This window comes from Pteropus medius, unplaced genomic scaffold, assembly GCF_902729225.1.
Source record: "Pteropus medius unplaced genomic scaffold, Ma_sr-lr_union100, whole genome shotgun sequence".
Lineage (NCBI taxonomy): Eukaryota > Metazoa > Chordata > Mammalia > Chiroptera > Pteropodidae > Pteropus > Pteropus medius.
Window position 1 is genome coordinate 9,097,020 of NW_024349519.1, and position 16,505 is coordinate 9,113,524.

General features: G+C 31.5%; 1 non-coding gene across 1 annotated transcript; it reads left to right on the forward strand.

Annotated features, from left to right (window-relative positions):
• The first annotated feature begins 8,440 nt into the window (after positions 1 to 8,440).
• Positions 8,441 to 8,559, forward strand: LOC120618656 (5S ribosomal RNA). The gene has a single exon (XR_005657279.1). It is a non-coding gene; the product is annotated as a 5S ribosomal RNA (ribosomal RNA).
• The last annotated feature ends 7,946 nt before the right edge of the window (positions 8,560 to 16,505 follow it).

The following is a 16,505-nucleotide window of genomic DNA, read 5'->3' on the forward strand; positions in this document are numbered from 1 at the left end:
CCAGTTTCATTTGACCTGTATTTTTTTATTCCTCTTTTGATTTCTTCTTTAACCCATTGATTATTCAACAGAAAATTGTTTAATCTCCATATATTTGTGAATTTTCCAGTTTTCTTTGTGTGATTAATTCCCAGTTTTATACCATTGTGGTTGGAAAAGATGTTTGATATGATTTCCATCCTCTTAAATTTATTAAGACATGTTTTCTGACCTAATATATGATCTATCCTGAAAAATGTCCCATGTACACTTGAGAATAATGTGTATTCTGTTACTTTTGGATGAAATGTTCTGTATGTAGCTGTTAAGTCAATGGTCCACTGGTCTAATGTTTTGTTTAAGGTCAACATTCCTTCTTGATTTTCTGTCTGGATGATCTCTCCATTGATGCAAGTGCGATATTAAAATCTGTTGATATTGTAAAAAAGTATTAAATTTAGTCATATTCTTTCTGAGTCAGTTGAGATAATTGTGTTTTTTTTTTTTTGTTCTGTTAATTTAGTTTTATATTGATTTTCTTAAACTACGCTTGGTCATGATGTTGTATTTGGTTTGCTAGTATTTTGCTGTTGTTTTTGCATTTTTATTCATAAGGAATATCGATCTATAGTTTTGTTTTATTGTGGTGCCTTTGACTTTGATAATAATGTAATGCTGGCCTCATAGAATGTGGTGGAAAGTATTTCTCCCTCTTCTAGTTTTTGGAAGAATTTGAAAAGGATTCCTGTTAATTCTTCTTCAAATATTTGGTATAATTCATCAGTAAAGGCATCTTGTCCTGGACTTTATTTGTAGACAGGTTTTTTAGTACAGATTCAATTTCTTTATGAGTCTGTTCATATTTTCTATTGCTTTTTCAGTCATTTTTGATAATTTGCATGTTCTTAGAAATTTGTCCATTTCATCTAGGATAGCTAATTTGTTGATGTGATTGTTTAAAGTATTATCTTATAATCTTTTAAATTTCTGTATGGCCAACAGTATTGTCCATATTTCATTTCTAATTTTATATATTTGCGATGTTCTCTGTGCTGTTTTTAATTCTTAATCTAGCTAAACTTTTGTCAATTGTGTGGATCTTTTCAAATAATCAATTTTTTGTATCACTGATTCTATTATTTTCTTATTCTCTATTTTATTTATCTACATTTTAATATTTATTAGTTCCTTTCATTAACTTTGGGTTTAGTTTTTTCTTTTTTCTTTTTCTAATTACTTATGTTGTAAAGTTAGATTACTGATTTGAGATCTTTATTCTTTTAAAATTTAATTCGGTACTCATTTAAACCTATAAATTTCCCCTAGAACACTGTTTTCACAGTATCCTATAAGTTTTGGGATATTATGTTTTATTTTCATTCATCTCTAAATAATTTCCCTCATGATTCTTTCTTTGACCCATTGATTATTAAGAGTATATTATTTAATGTCCACATATTTGAGAATTTTCCAGTTTTTCTTCTGTTACTTATTTCTAGCCTCATTCTATTATGGTCAGAGAAGATATTTTATATGATTTTAATATTTTGAATTTATTATGACATGTTTTGTAGCCTAATATATGATTTATACTGGAAAATGTTCCATGTTCACTTGATAAGAATGTGTACATGCTGATGTTGTTGCATATTCTCTAAGTCTGTTAAGCCTAGTTGCTTCATAATGCTATACAAGTACTCCATTTCTTTATTAATCTCCTGTCTTGATATTCCATCTATTAATAAAAGTGAGGTATTGAAATCTCCTACTATTATTGTAAAACTGTTATTTCTCTCTTCAGTTCTGCCATACATATTTAAGGCTCTGTTGTGTGATCAGTACATATTTATAATATTTATGTCTATTTGATTAACAGTTTTATCAACATATACCATCCTTCTTTGTCTCTTAATAATTTTAACTTAAATTCTATTCTTCTCATATTATTATAGTTATTCCAACTCTCTCTTGTTTTTACTTTTTGCATCATTTTCTATCTTTTCACTTTCGCTTTATTTGTGTCTTTGGATATATAGTTAGTCTCTTCTAGGTAGCATATAGTTGAATTATGTTCCTTCTCTCTTTTTGTTTAAATTTATTCTGCCAATCTCTGTCTTTGAATTGCTGAGTTTAATACATTTAATTTAAAGTTACTGGTAAGACTTACTTCTCCATTTTGCTATTTGTTTTCTGTTTCTTAATTTTTATTGTTCCTCAGTTTCTCTAATATTGCATTCTTTTCTGTTTAAGTATTTCTAATGTACCACTTTTATTTCCATCTCAAATTCTTTTCTCTATATTTTCAGTTATTTCTTAGTGATTTCCCTGGGTATTACAATTAACATAGATTTGTGACAGTCTAGTTTGAATTAATACCAATTTAGCTTTAATAGCATCTCAAAACTCTAATGCTATGTAGTTCTATTGCCCCTTTATGTTATTAGTATCAACAGTTACAACTTTGTACATTTTAGACATTGCGTGCCTATGCTAAAGATTTATGTTTATCATTTTATGTATTTATTTTTTCAAATTATATGTGAAAAAAAGAGGTGTACAAACCAAAAATACAATACTGGCTTTATATTTAGTTATGTGATTACCTTTACTAGAGTTCTTTAGTTCTTTAATTCTCAAGTTATTATCTAATATCTTTTCATCATACCATAAAGAACTCCCTTTAGCATTTCTTGTAGGGTAAGTCTACAGCTTTTGCTTTTTTATGAACATCTTACTTACAATTTCATTTTTGAAGGATGGTTTTACTAAGTATAAAATTTTGAGTCGGCAGCATTTTTATTTCACTACCTTAATTAAATATGTCATCCCACTCTTTTCAGACTTGTGTGATTTTAAATGGGAAATCAGTTTTTAATCTTATTGAGAATCACTGGTAGGTGATGAATCACTTCTCTCTTGCTAAATTCTCTCTTTATCTTTGTCTTTTGATAGTTTGATTATAAGTTTTCTCAGTGCGACTCTCTTTGACTTTATCTTATCAGAGTTTGATAAACTTCTTGGGTTTGTATATTCATGTATTTCATCAAATTTGTGAGTTTTTTCAGTCATTATTTCTTCACCCTTTCTTTCTCTTAACTCTTTTTTCTCTTTCTGAGGCTGCTATAATGCTGTTAGTACAAATGATAGTGCTCAAAAGGTTTCTTAGGTTCTGTTCATTTTACTTCATTTTTTTCTTCTCTGTTACTCAATATGGATAATTTCAATAGTCCCATCTTTGAGTTTATTCTTTCTTCTGCCTACTAAAATATATAGTTTATCTCCTCTAGTAAATCTTTATTTCAGCTATTATATTTTTTGGCTCTTATTTGGTTTCTTTTTATGATTTTTTTATACCCTTATTGATATTGTCTATTTCTGAGACACTAGTCTCCTGATTTCATTTAGGTCTTTGTCAATTTTTTTTTTTTTTTTAGCTCTTTGAGCAAATTTGAGACAGCTGATTTGAAGTTTTGTCTAGTAAGTCCAATGTCTGGGCTTCTTCAGTTATGGTTTCTGTCCATTCTTTTATTCTTCTGTGAATGGGCCAGACTTTTCTAGCTTTATTATTATTTTTTGTATGCCTTAAAATTTTTTGTTAAAAACCTGACATTTTAATATTGTAATGTGTAAACTCTCAAAATCATATTTTTCTTTCTCCCCAAAGTTTGTTGCTGCTGTTTGTTAAAGGTTGCAGTTGTCCCTTTGTTTAGTGACTATTTTAGCAAAAATTGTTTTCCTTTTTTTGAGTAGTCATTAAATTCTCTGTTCCATTATCTCAGCTTTCAGCCGGTGACCTGACAGAGATTTCCTTAAATGCTGAAATTTAGCAGTCTTTCCTTCATTAAGCACTTACCTGATTGCTATAAGTTTTTCATTAAATTCTAAAGCTTTTTTTAAAAAAGTTTTCCTCGGTGTAATGATTGTTTCAGTAGAGTGAGCTCCCTACTCTACCATTTTATATGTTGTCACTCTTGAAGTATATTTTAAAATGTTTTAAACAAAACAGAAAAAAAGTATGACAAACTATTAAAACAGAATTCATGAATTATAAGGGGAATTATCTTATTTGCATCCATAACTTACTTATGGAACATATTCTACAGAATCTAGATGATCAATAAGCTTTACTAACCCTTTAAATAACAGAATAATCAAATATTCTACACATAGCCTTTTCACTATGAGCATTATATTTTCTAAAAATCTGTTTGGAAGAATTTAAAAGCAGTTGTCCTTTTAAAGAGATCTAATTCTATATATTCTAGTACATCTTATTGGAATTCAAGGATATCATATAATATAAATATTCAAGAAAATTTTAATTATATAAAAATTGCAAGAGAATTTCAAAAGGATTTACCATTTTCCTTTAACATAATTATTTTTCGAGTTTTTACTTGATTAGACTAAGATCGAATATCAAAACTTTTAGGCTATAAATAATTGTAAATATTTAAATTCTCCTCTGAAAAATCATGCTGCTCCTCATAAGATTTGAGAAACTCATCTGAAGAAAAATGATGTTATACTGAACAGACTAGCAAACCAGATAATTCTTTTTTCTCTACACTCTATTTAAATTTAAATGAGAAATAAGCTCAAGAAGAAAACTTATTTTGTAATAAATTTCTAACATCAATTCTCTTTTTGTTTATGGTGCTATTCAAATGTTAATCAGGAAATTGCACATATGTAACAAACACAATTTTGTCCATTTACCAACATTCACATTACAAAAAAAAAAAAAAAAATGAGATGTGTTGCCCATGTTTGAGTTCTATTATCCACAACAAAATAAAAATACAATGCAAAAATAATTATATACACATTTAAAATGACAACATTCAGAATGGGTATGTTTTTTCAATTAGGTGGCTCTGCACAACTAATTTCTGATGCTCTTCCAGGATTCAGCTAATGGAAAATAAGCCATTCGTATTTGTGCTCAAAATGCTTTGAGTTTTTTCCCTCCAAGAAAGCAAGCAAACAAATTAACTCAAGGAAACAATTTGGCTAACCCATTTGTAAACTCAATATATACGAATTTAAAAAACGATTAAAAAAAAAAAATTCACTAAACCAGAACTGATATATGCCAGGGCTTTACAAAGTCCTTAAGCAAAATGGGAAGCCAAAATTTTAGAAAATGTTCCTGTCAACCTGGAAAAGTAGAGTTAAACAGGAAGTCACATATTAAAGTATGGCAAAAGTAAATCTAACAAAAATGATTAGGAACACGTGTGGAGTGGGGAACTTAGCTCATTAAGAGGGAGCAGGGGAAAAATCAATCAGTTCAAATAACTGACACAAATTTTACAGTCTCTTTTTTCTTATCTCTGTATTTTTCCATCCTGGCCATGAATTTAAAGCCACCTATGACACTTTGTAAAAATGCGGGTTCCTGGAATCTCTCCCTTGGAAATTCTAATTCATGGGTCTGTGGTATGTTCCAGGTATGAGTATTCTAGAAAGCCTTATAGGTAACTCTGATGAATATCCAGGGGTGCACATTGCTAATTCATGTTTGGATGTTTAAGGTAAATATACTTAACTTTATGTATTTGTAGCCATTGTATTAGGCAAAATTATAATTTCCACTTTCTTTGGAGACTCCACATAGTAATAGGTGTATGTTAAATAAATTTACTTCATGGGCTACTTTAATTTTTATTTAATGATCAAATAAAAACTAGAAAACCAAGACATATTTTTCTAACTCTACAGAATAAAAAATGCATCTCTTCAAGCCCTAAAACTCAGTAACTACTCAATGTAAACTATGAAGTTTGCCCACCCCAACCTCAGAGTCATTGCCTAGAAAGTCAAATAAAACTGGATATACATCTAATTCATTTCCTATTATTTCTGACATAGAAGCAGAAATGTCTGCGGTATCATTTCTCATGGCTTGCTCTGGCCTCTCAGTACAATGTTGTTACAAGCACCAAGACCTTTGTTCCTCTGACAACAAATAAGAGTATAAATATGAAAGAAAAGTTGAGTTTTGACTCAGTTAACAGCTTGAAGGTAGCCACTCTCGGAAGGAAGGACAACCTTATTTATAGAAAGTGTGAAAGGGCATAAGGGTAATGGTAAAGAAACAGTCACTCTCTGAGTAGATTGTGACAGTGACTCTTAGGCTTTCTCACCCAAGAAAAGCAGATTTCTAAAGAAAGGCAGATTTCTTAGAAGACTAAACTATTGTTCATGTAGTGGAAACTTTACATGTTTTAGAGTCTGAATAAACTACATTTATATTACAGCCCCAGTACTTCTTAGCACACACAATGCATCTGTTTTCTGCAGAAGCCAGATAGGTGAATGAGGATATGGTAGGAATCACCACCCCTGAAAGTGTCAAGTCCTTAGTGCTAGCACTAAGTTCTGTGATTTCTCCAGGAATGGTATATTGTTTTGGTTTACTATTTTCTTGAGTCAAAGCAGTTCTAGTAGCTTCCACTTGGCCCTTACTATTATAATGGCCCTCATTCCACAAATCATGGAAATAATATGGGGACTCTACAAGTTGCTGAGTACTTCTATTCCAAGTGTACATCCCAGAACTGAGGAAATAGCCACTAGAAGGGTTATAGGACTCACTGTGAGTCAGACGAGCTAAAGTGCAGTTGATCACTTGACTTTCATAAGCTCCTATTTTGACTGGTAGAACACAATAACATTTTAGATCTCCTGAGATTAGAGTCAATCCAATAATCCTCCAAAGTCTAATTATTTCCTTTTTCCCAATACACACTCACTCTGGTAAAAGTCTATATAGGTCCCTATGGGGAAGTCTGGGATAAAGTAATAGAAAAAAAATTTTGGCAGTTTAATGAGGTCCTTCCTCAAGAATATCCCTTCATACAAGGGGTTTGGATCTAAAAAACTCAATCAAATCTGAGAATTGATTGAGGAGCCAGGACTCTCTGTTATGGTGAGTCAAGTTAATTTTCTGTCCGCTCAATGTAAAACTCTTCCATTTACACACATTAATTCAGAATTTAGTACTGTCCATTTCTTTTCTAGGGACATGGAAATCAACTAGCCAACACTATAGGTCTCTGGGAGGAAGATTAGTATTATTACTAATTTGACTCTGCTTTTTATTACGATAACCACGTTCACCTTGTCTTTGGTGATTAAATGCCATCACTTGGCCTCTGCAACCCCAGGATCCAATCATCTCCATTGTATTTAGGGATCCCAGAGCAATAGCAGCACTTCCTGCTCCAAATTCTGACTGACTGAAAATAACAAACATCAAGCTCTTCAAAGATACTGAAGCTCTTCTTACAATTTCATCACAGTCACAATGAAAGGTGTGTTCTCCCAGTTCTCTGGATGGTCGAGCAGGTCTTACATAATAATTGGCTTTAATATTTTGATCTCCCTAAGTTTTTTGGATAGCTTCCTCTACAGTGTAACAAAGCAGTTCTGACCTTTCAATTTCATTTAGTGTATGCTATATTTTGGTCCATATTTCAATCAATGAAATAAACAAACTGTTAAGAACCCTTTCTAACCTCTTAAACTAAAACGTAAAATCCAGAATCTCTGTTTTGTGGGCCCTTATCAATAAATTTGGCCTGATCAAATTTTACATTCCTTCTACTATTATCTTACACACCTAATATTCATTTCCACACATGTTCCCCAGATTTCTGTCCATATAAATTGGAAAAATCCTGCAGTTCTTTTGGTGTCTCATGCATCTTCTTGTGGGTCACACTTTATACATTATCCTTTGGGTCCTGCTGAGACTAGTATGTAGTTATAGGTCTAGAAACAAAAGCATGATGGGGATTTGTTCTGAGGAGAATCAGGGGTGTCCATAAGGCAGCTACATCAGGGGAGGTCATTACAAGTTCTTCAGGCAAAGCAGAGTAAACATCTTCAGACGAGGTGGAAGGGCTGTTTCTACTGGAAAGGAAGACTCAGCAGAATTTAGAGACTCAGTGTACTGAACTTCATTGCCATCTTCCCATATGTCCCTATTCCAATTTTCAGCATTCCACTCCTTCCTAATAAATTCCTTAATTTTAATATGGAACACCTGTAAAATTGGGACTTCTATTTGTATAGTAATCTAACCACTCAGATGAAACTGTGTTTGATTTTCAGAAATCTCGACTCTGTAACTAAAGGAGTTAAGGATTTCTTTCAAGGCAGACACAGAAGCTTTCAGATCATTTATGTAGAATTGAGTTGGGAATTTGAAATTGTGAGCTCATCCTTTTCCTTGCTCACTTTCCTTAGTACAGTTAGGAACAATCATTCAATCTCTTTATATTCCTTAGTTTGTCTAAAATATTCTAAGTTATCAAGTGCAAGATCACGCAGAACTTTGCCTTTTGTAAGTATTTAATTTGTAGTAGCCAATAGCAATATTTTGCATTTCTCTATAGCCACAATCATGCCATGGACTGCCAGTCTTTTCTTTAAAACCCAAAATAGAATCATTGACTATGGCCATACCACCCTGAACAAGCCTGATCCTGTCTGATCTCAGAAGCTAATCAGGGTCGGGCCTGGTTAGTACTTGGATGGGAGACCACCTAGGAAGTCCAGGTGCTGTAGGCATAAAAAATAAAAAATAAGGGATTGTAAGCTGACAAGGTCCTTGCAATCTGTGAGGTCAACCAAGGGTTGCCTTGCCTAAAAAAAAAAAAAGAATCATTGATATCTTTAAATCTAATGAGATTAGAGAACCACTTCCAGAAATCCCAGAACCAATTTTAAAAACATCCTAAAATTCTCTTCTTTTAGAACCACTCTTGGTGCCAAAATATATATTTGTCAGGATTCTAACAGAGAAATGGTACTGGTAAGATAGATAAATGATAGATATAGATAGATGACAGATAGACAGACAAACAATAGATAAAGAGGAGATAAGAGAAAGAGATTTATTTCAAGGAATTGGCTTACACAATTGTTGGAACTAGCAAGTCTGAAATCTGTAGAAAAGGCTGGCAGTCTAGAGGCTGGGCAGGAACTAGAGTTGCAGCCTATTTGTGAAATTTTTTTTTCCTAAATTTTGATCTTAAAGCCTTTCAACTAATTATCAAAGATAATCTCCTTTACTTAAAGTCAACTGATATTAGATGTTAATCACATCTACAAAAATACCTTTACAGCAACAATAGGTTAGTGTTTAATTAAATAACTGAGTATTACTGCCTAGTCATGTTGACATGAATGAGCCCTGTGTCTTTCTTAGTATGTAATATATAATTTGATGCATATAATTATCTTTCTGTTTAACTCATATTTCATGTTTCATTTAATGTATGATCAATTTATATTTCTGTTTCCACAATTACAATTTATAAAAATAACTACTGGTTGATCATTTTATTCCAGAACAAAAACCTGGCACAATATCATCAGCAGGTACATTGATATACCAATATAAGGTTAAGCACAGAGTTATTAATTGCTGTCACTTCCTAAAATTTTCTATAGGTTATGGCCATCTTCCATGAAATTCTAATATAAAAGTTTAGGAAAATATGCTTCTAAAAGCTTTCTAGATTGTTTTAAGCTTTATCCTAAATGGAAGGAGTATGTTCCTTTTCTTTTAGTGACACCTTCTGCCATGCTCTGAGTCATCTCGATTATTTTGAGCTCCTTACATAATATTGTAAGAGGAAAAATCCTACCCCTTCTACATAATATTCCTCGAACTATAACATCAGTGATAATTTCGTTTAGAATAAACCTTTGTTCAAACACAGCACATGGTCTTACAATTTCAAAAAACATTTACTGAAAAATGGTTAGCTGCGAATGCAGATTTATACTTTTTGACATCTGCAGTATCCCCAGATCCTGAGACATTACCTGGCATAAAGGGAATTCACAATTAATTTTTCAACTTTTTAATATAACAGCTTTATGAGATATAATTCACATACCATAATATTCACTTTTTAAGATGTATAACTCAGTGGTTTTTTAGTATAATCAGAATTGTACAAACATCACCACTATTTAATTTTAAAACATTTTCAGAAAATCTTTTCAGAAAAAAAGTCTATATCCATTAGCAATCATTTCCCCATTCCTTCATTTTCCCCTTTCACAATACTCTAATACTCCAGAGAGCCACCAATCTACTTTCTGTCTCTATAGGTTCTGTCTCAATGGATTTGTGTACTCTGGACATTTCATATAAATGGAATCATACAATATGTGGTCTTTTGTGACTGGCTTCTTTGACTTGGCACAATGTTATAAGGTTCATCCATGTTGTAATATGTACTAATACTTCATTAATTTGTATTGTTGAATACATTCCTGTATAAGGATATACCACATTTGTCTATTCATTCATTAGTTTATTGATATTACCACTTTTAGCTCCCAGAAATAATTACGTTATAAATATTAGCATACAACTTTTTGTGTGTGTAAACATGTTTTCAACTCTTTGAGTAAATTCCTAGGAGTGAAATTTCTGGTCATATGGTAACCGTATGTCAAGTATTTTGAGAAACTCCCAAACTGTTTTCCAAAGTGGCTGCACCATTTCTATTCTTGCTTATTTTGTCCACTGTTATATCTTCAGCACTTAGAACATTGCCTAGTAAATCTCAAAAATATATATATTGAATGAATGGATGAATGAACGAACACAGTTCTTGTACTTATTAACAAGTTTTCACTTTAACAAATGAATGCCAAATACTTATTTAAAAGGAAAAGTTTTAAAGAAGCATCCTTAATCTCATTCTCATTAGTTAAAGCAGAAAGGAATCTCAGATAGTTATCTACAATTTAGGAGCACATATCTCAAGGAATAATCCTCACAAACATCATTTTTCTCAAGAATACAGGAATTACAAATTCAGAGTAACTGAGATAATTTATTCATAATTAAAACTTACCAGATCAGCTCAGTGTTTATTGTATATGCCAGTAAAACCAAAGTGGTAAGTTTGAACCCCATAAAAGGTGGTTTTCTATTTATTTATGCAGTGGTCACATATTGCATTCTTTTCCTTAGGCATTTCAACATTGCAAAAGAATATGTGACTGCAACTACATCAGCAGAAACCATTAGCTCTACTAAACAATGTGCTTTGAGTTCATTGACAGTTTCTGAGATCTATCTGTAATAACACAATATTCAGGTGTATATATAAGAGTAACATTTACTTCTATATACTCTGGATACTTGAGTTAAAACAAATCAGAAGCACATTCTTATTTTAAATTCCTAGGAAATTCATTATGTGCTCTCATTGGTTATTCACTCTGCTAAGAGTTATGTATGTGACTCTAGGAAGCATAAACTCTTTAATTATCAGACATTGATGTGTTGCTGTATTTTGAGCACAAGGCTGGCACTTGTTTTAATTTGAAACAATCAGTGAGCTGAAAGAATCCTAAAGTCACTTAAATCTAGAGCAGAATTTTTTTCTTCAGTGATGTCAATGGTAATGAAGTATGAGCTCATATGGAGAAATAATTTTCATTTAATATTTTTGTATTTTTTGCATCTAATTTAAATGAGATTAGGACATTTATCTAAATTTGCTTTGATGCAGTATAACAAAATGTAGTTCAAAGCAAAGTATTTAAGAAAGATATGCATGGATGTTCTTATGATCAAAATGAAGAGATTTGAACTCTATCAAAGTTTAAGGGAGACTATAAGGCTGCCACCATTTATTGAATTCCTGTAAAATATTAAGCATTAGGATTTTGGCTTTACATATATTATCTCATTTAATCTTCATACCATAAATAAAGTGTTAAAATCTTCAATTTATAGAAAATGACTCTGAGGTTTTGCTAGGGTTATTGCTTAAAAATACTTAAGGAGGAAGTGGCAGTGCTGAGATTTAAACCTACACTGTCTCCAGAGCCCAAACTCTTAATTACCTTGTTCCAAAATTTGTAATCTTAAAAGATCTTTTATAAATTTTAGATTTTTCTTAAACATTATTATTATCATTACTAGTATATTCATAGTTTTTATATCACAGTAATAATACATGATTGTTGTTGAAAATTTGGATAATACATATAAGCTAAAGAACTAAAATAAAAATAATCCAATTGTATCAGTGTTGAATGTTCACTTGGAGATGACAGAATCTTTTCTGCCAGAGTAAACCAAAAGAGATTTTACTAAGTACTAAAAGATTTATAGAATTATATAAAAGGTAAAAAGACAGAATCTAGGTAGTGCTTTCAGAAATGAATCCCACAGTCATATTCAGGGAACTACTGGTTCTTCAAAGAATAGAAGTTAGGATTTAAAATCATGACATCATTGTCAGGATTAGAAAACTATTCCACAATCTACCCTGTACCTGTTATACTACACGATAGCAAAGTAATGTTCCATGTGCAGCTTCTTGACAATGACATTACAAATGGCTTGACACTGGGACCCCCGATGATACCGTGGCAAAAAAACAAATGCTTCTGTGACTATGCTTGTCAGAAGAAGTAGCAGGAGTAATACAAGTATAGCTCTGCTCCACTCGCACCTTTCAAATCTCCTGCAATGGCATGGGAGTTGTGGATGATAATTAGATACAGAATGCAAGATGCAATGGAGTCTAAGAAATGAAATTGTTAACTTTCTAGTCTCTACAGAATAGGAAAGCATCAGAGATGAAGCTGGAAGACATGTTGAGCACCAATTACCATAACCATTAAGCCAAACAACTGACATAAGCACTGTGAGCATTTCATTGCTTTTTTAATTATATGTAAATCAATAAACTTGTATGCACTTCTCTATCATCTGATTATTTTTTATTAAATATCTGAATGGTGTTCGTTTTTATGGATATATCATAATTGATCTAATAAATTCCCTGTTTTGAAAATGCAGAGTGTTCTAACATTTTTAATATTACAAATAATGTTTCAAAATGTATTTTTGTTGCTAAATCAATGAACACATTTATGATATTTTCCTTAAGATAAACTGTTAGAAATGAATTTCTAAGCATGCAAAACTGTAATGCTGTTAAACAGTTTAGAGAAATACAGTATCAATTTATTTTCTAATCAGCGGTATACACAATTACCTAGTTCTCCCCAAATCTGGCCTATACTGGGTTTTATCATTTTTTAAAAGATTATCATATTGTTAAATTTTGTAGTTACTTGACTACGAATGAGGTTATTTTTATATGTTTGTCATATGTACATTTTTCAAAAACATGGTTTCCTAATTCATTATTATAATTTGGATTTTGTTTTAATTTGTGAAAGATCTTTTATTATTATTGATTTATTGTTATTATTATTAACCTTTTTTGCATATGTGCCACACACATTTTTCTCAGTTCAATTTTTAATGGTGTCTTTTCTGTACATTTTTGTCCTTTATGTTATGGTTTCAATTTTTACAATTCAAAATTCTCTAAAATGAATTTGTATTTTATAATTAATTTTAAATATTTAAGGTATTCAAAATTAAATGAGCTCCCTGGTGATAAATCAGCTTAAAAAAATAACAGCTTCAGTGAGCTATAATTTACGTACCATAATATAATGGTCACTCTTTTAAAGTTTATGATTCAGTGGGTTTTTAGCATAAAAAACCGAGTTGTGCAAACACGGCCACTATATAATTCTGGAATATTTTCAGTCTCCACAAAGAAACTTCATCAATATTAGCAGCCACTCTCCATTCCCCAGTTCTCTCCATTAGACCCTAGAAGCCACTAATTTTTTTTTTATACACACTCTATGTATTTGTGTTTTGGACATTTTGTATAAGTGGTGTCATACAATATATGTTCCTTTGTAACTGGCTTCTTTTATTTAAGACAATCCTTTCATGGTTAATCCATGTTGTAGCATATATCAATAATTTATTCTTTTTATTGCCAATAATATTCCGTTGTATGTATATATCACATTTTGTTTATCATTCATCAATTGACGGATGTTACCACTTATTGGCTTCTAGAAATAAAGCTGCTATGAACATCAGCATACAATTTTTTTAATGAACATATGTTTCCAATTTCTCTTAGGTAGATACTGAGTAGTGAATTAGTAGATACTTAGTAGGAAGTTCCAAACTATTTTCCAAAGTGACCACACCATTTTTATTATCACCGGAAATGCATGAAAATTTAATTTAGTTTGCATTTTGTCCAACACATTTTATGTTTCTCTTTTCAGTACTAACTCATTTAATTTGAGGTGGCACGTTATTGTGATTTTAATTTGCATTTCCCTAATGACTAAAGATGTTGAGCATCTTTTTATATGCTTCTTGGCCATTTATATATCTTCTTTGGAGAAATATCCATTGAAATCCTTTGCCTATTTTTAAATTGGGTTATCTGTCTTTTTATTATTGACTTATAAGAGTTCTTTACATTTTCTGGATAAAAATCCCTTATTGTATGTGTGTTTTGCAATATTGTCTCCAAATGTGTGGGTCGTCTTATCACTTTCTTAACGGTTTCATTTGGAGCACAAGTTTTAATTTTCATGAAGTTTATCTTTTTTTTCTTTTGTCGGTTGAGTTTTTGGTGTCATATTTCAGAAATCATTTTCTAACATTTATAATGTTAACTCCTATATTTAGGGTTATGATCCATTGGAAGTTATATTTTAATGATATGAAAAAAAGGTCCAACTTCATTCATTTGTATGTGGATACCAGTTATTCCGGCCCCATTCGGTAAAAAAAATATTCTTTACCCCATTTAACTGTGTTGCTGCCTCTGTTAAAAATCAATTGTCCGTAAATGTAAGGGTCTATTTCTGGGCTCTCAATTCTATTCCACTGATCTACATGTCTATCCTTATACCAATAACTCAGTCTGAATTACTGTACAGTAAGTTTTGTAGTAAGTTTAAAAATGGGAAGTGTGTGTCCTTCGACTTTCCTCTTTTGTAAGATTATTTTGGCTATTTTGAGGCCCTTAAATTTCCATATGCATTTTAGGATTGTTTCACCAATTTCTGCACACACACACACAAAAAGAGCAGCTGGGATTTTTATATGGATGACATATCTACAGATCAATTTTTGACTCATAAACATGGGATACTTTTCATTTATTACGGTCTTTAAATTCTTATAACAATGTTTCGTAGTTTTCAAGGTTTTAGTCTTGCACTTCTATCACTAACTTTATTCTTAAGTATTTTATTCTTTTCTTGCTACTATACATGGAACTGTTTGTTTAATTTCATTTTGGATTTTTCATTGTTAGCATACAGTAACAGTTTTTAAAATACTGTCTTATATTCTGCAAACTTGTTGAACTCATTTATTAGCTGTAATAATCGAGTGGGGCTTTTAAAGACCACATTCAAGGTATGCGATATATCTAAAGCGCAACAGGAAGGCATTGGGAGTGACACAATCAGAATTACTTTTTAAACAGTTATGCATGATGGATTGTATTCCTGTCCTTCCTTAAATGAAACTGAAATGAAAATAGAGCAATAAAATGGCTATAAACCCAAGAGAACAAAAAGAATAGAAGACAGGAGATGACAAAAGCCCAAAAAAATGTCAGTAAGTTTATAAGATGGAAGCGGGTGAAGTAGTTGAAACTTCCTAACCCTGAGTCATCCTTCAGTTAAGCCCATAGGTTATAAGCTTTGCTAGTATATTTGGGGCTTCAACTTCATATTACAGTGTTCTTAAATATAAATGGAGAGCATTTATATTTAGTCACTTATATCAGCAGACACCTAAGATAATCCTACAACATGAAGAACAGCAACTAAATAAAAAAATTAAAAAGCAAGTTATTCAGAGAAAAAAGACACAAGACAGAAACAAGGAAAAGAAGTTAAAAATACATTGTTAATATGGTTGAAAAATAAGCATAGACTGTGTATCCTTAAAATAGAAAACAAAAAAGATCAGTAAACAAAAAGTATTGATATCTTAAAACTATAATAGCCAATAGTTGAAATAGTAGAGATTTAATAGAAGGTTTAGAAGAAAAAGTCTAAGAAATCTCCCTAAAATTAGAGTGCAAAAAATAAGGGTAGTAGAGATGGATATAAAAGAGAAAGGAAAATTGAAGATTCAATCCTGGCAGTCAAAAATACAACATAAATGAGTTCCAGAGAAGGCGTACATGGAAAAATAGAAAGCAGAGAATTCTTGAAGGAATAAATCAATAGAATGTCTCAAAATTGAAGAACTCAAAACTGAGTCTCTGAAATGTTCACTGAGTATCTGTCAGGACAAATGAACAAAGTGAACACCATGGAAAAAGAGAAGAAACCAAACCTTCCAAGTGATGAATCAGATTGGTTAAAAGGGTCTGGGGTCAGAACAAAACTGGACCTCTCAATAGCAATACTCATCTGTGCAAACCAGAAGTCTAGTCACCATCGTCACCAGTTGGAAGTGAGTTGTGACGCCATTCTCTGAATTAAGAAATACAGGAGCATGCCAAAGTGCGTACAAGAAGTTAGAATTGGGCTCTTATGTATGTGAGGTAGCTGTAGAACACAGAAAAGGAAGGTAGGACTTTTTTAAGTTATAATTTAACCTTTGTCACTGATCTTCA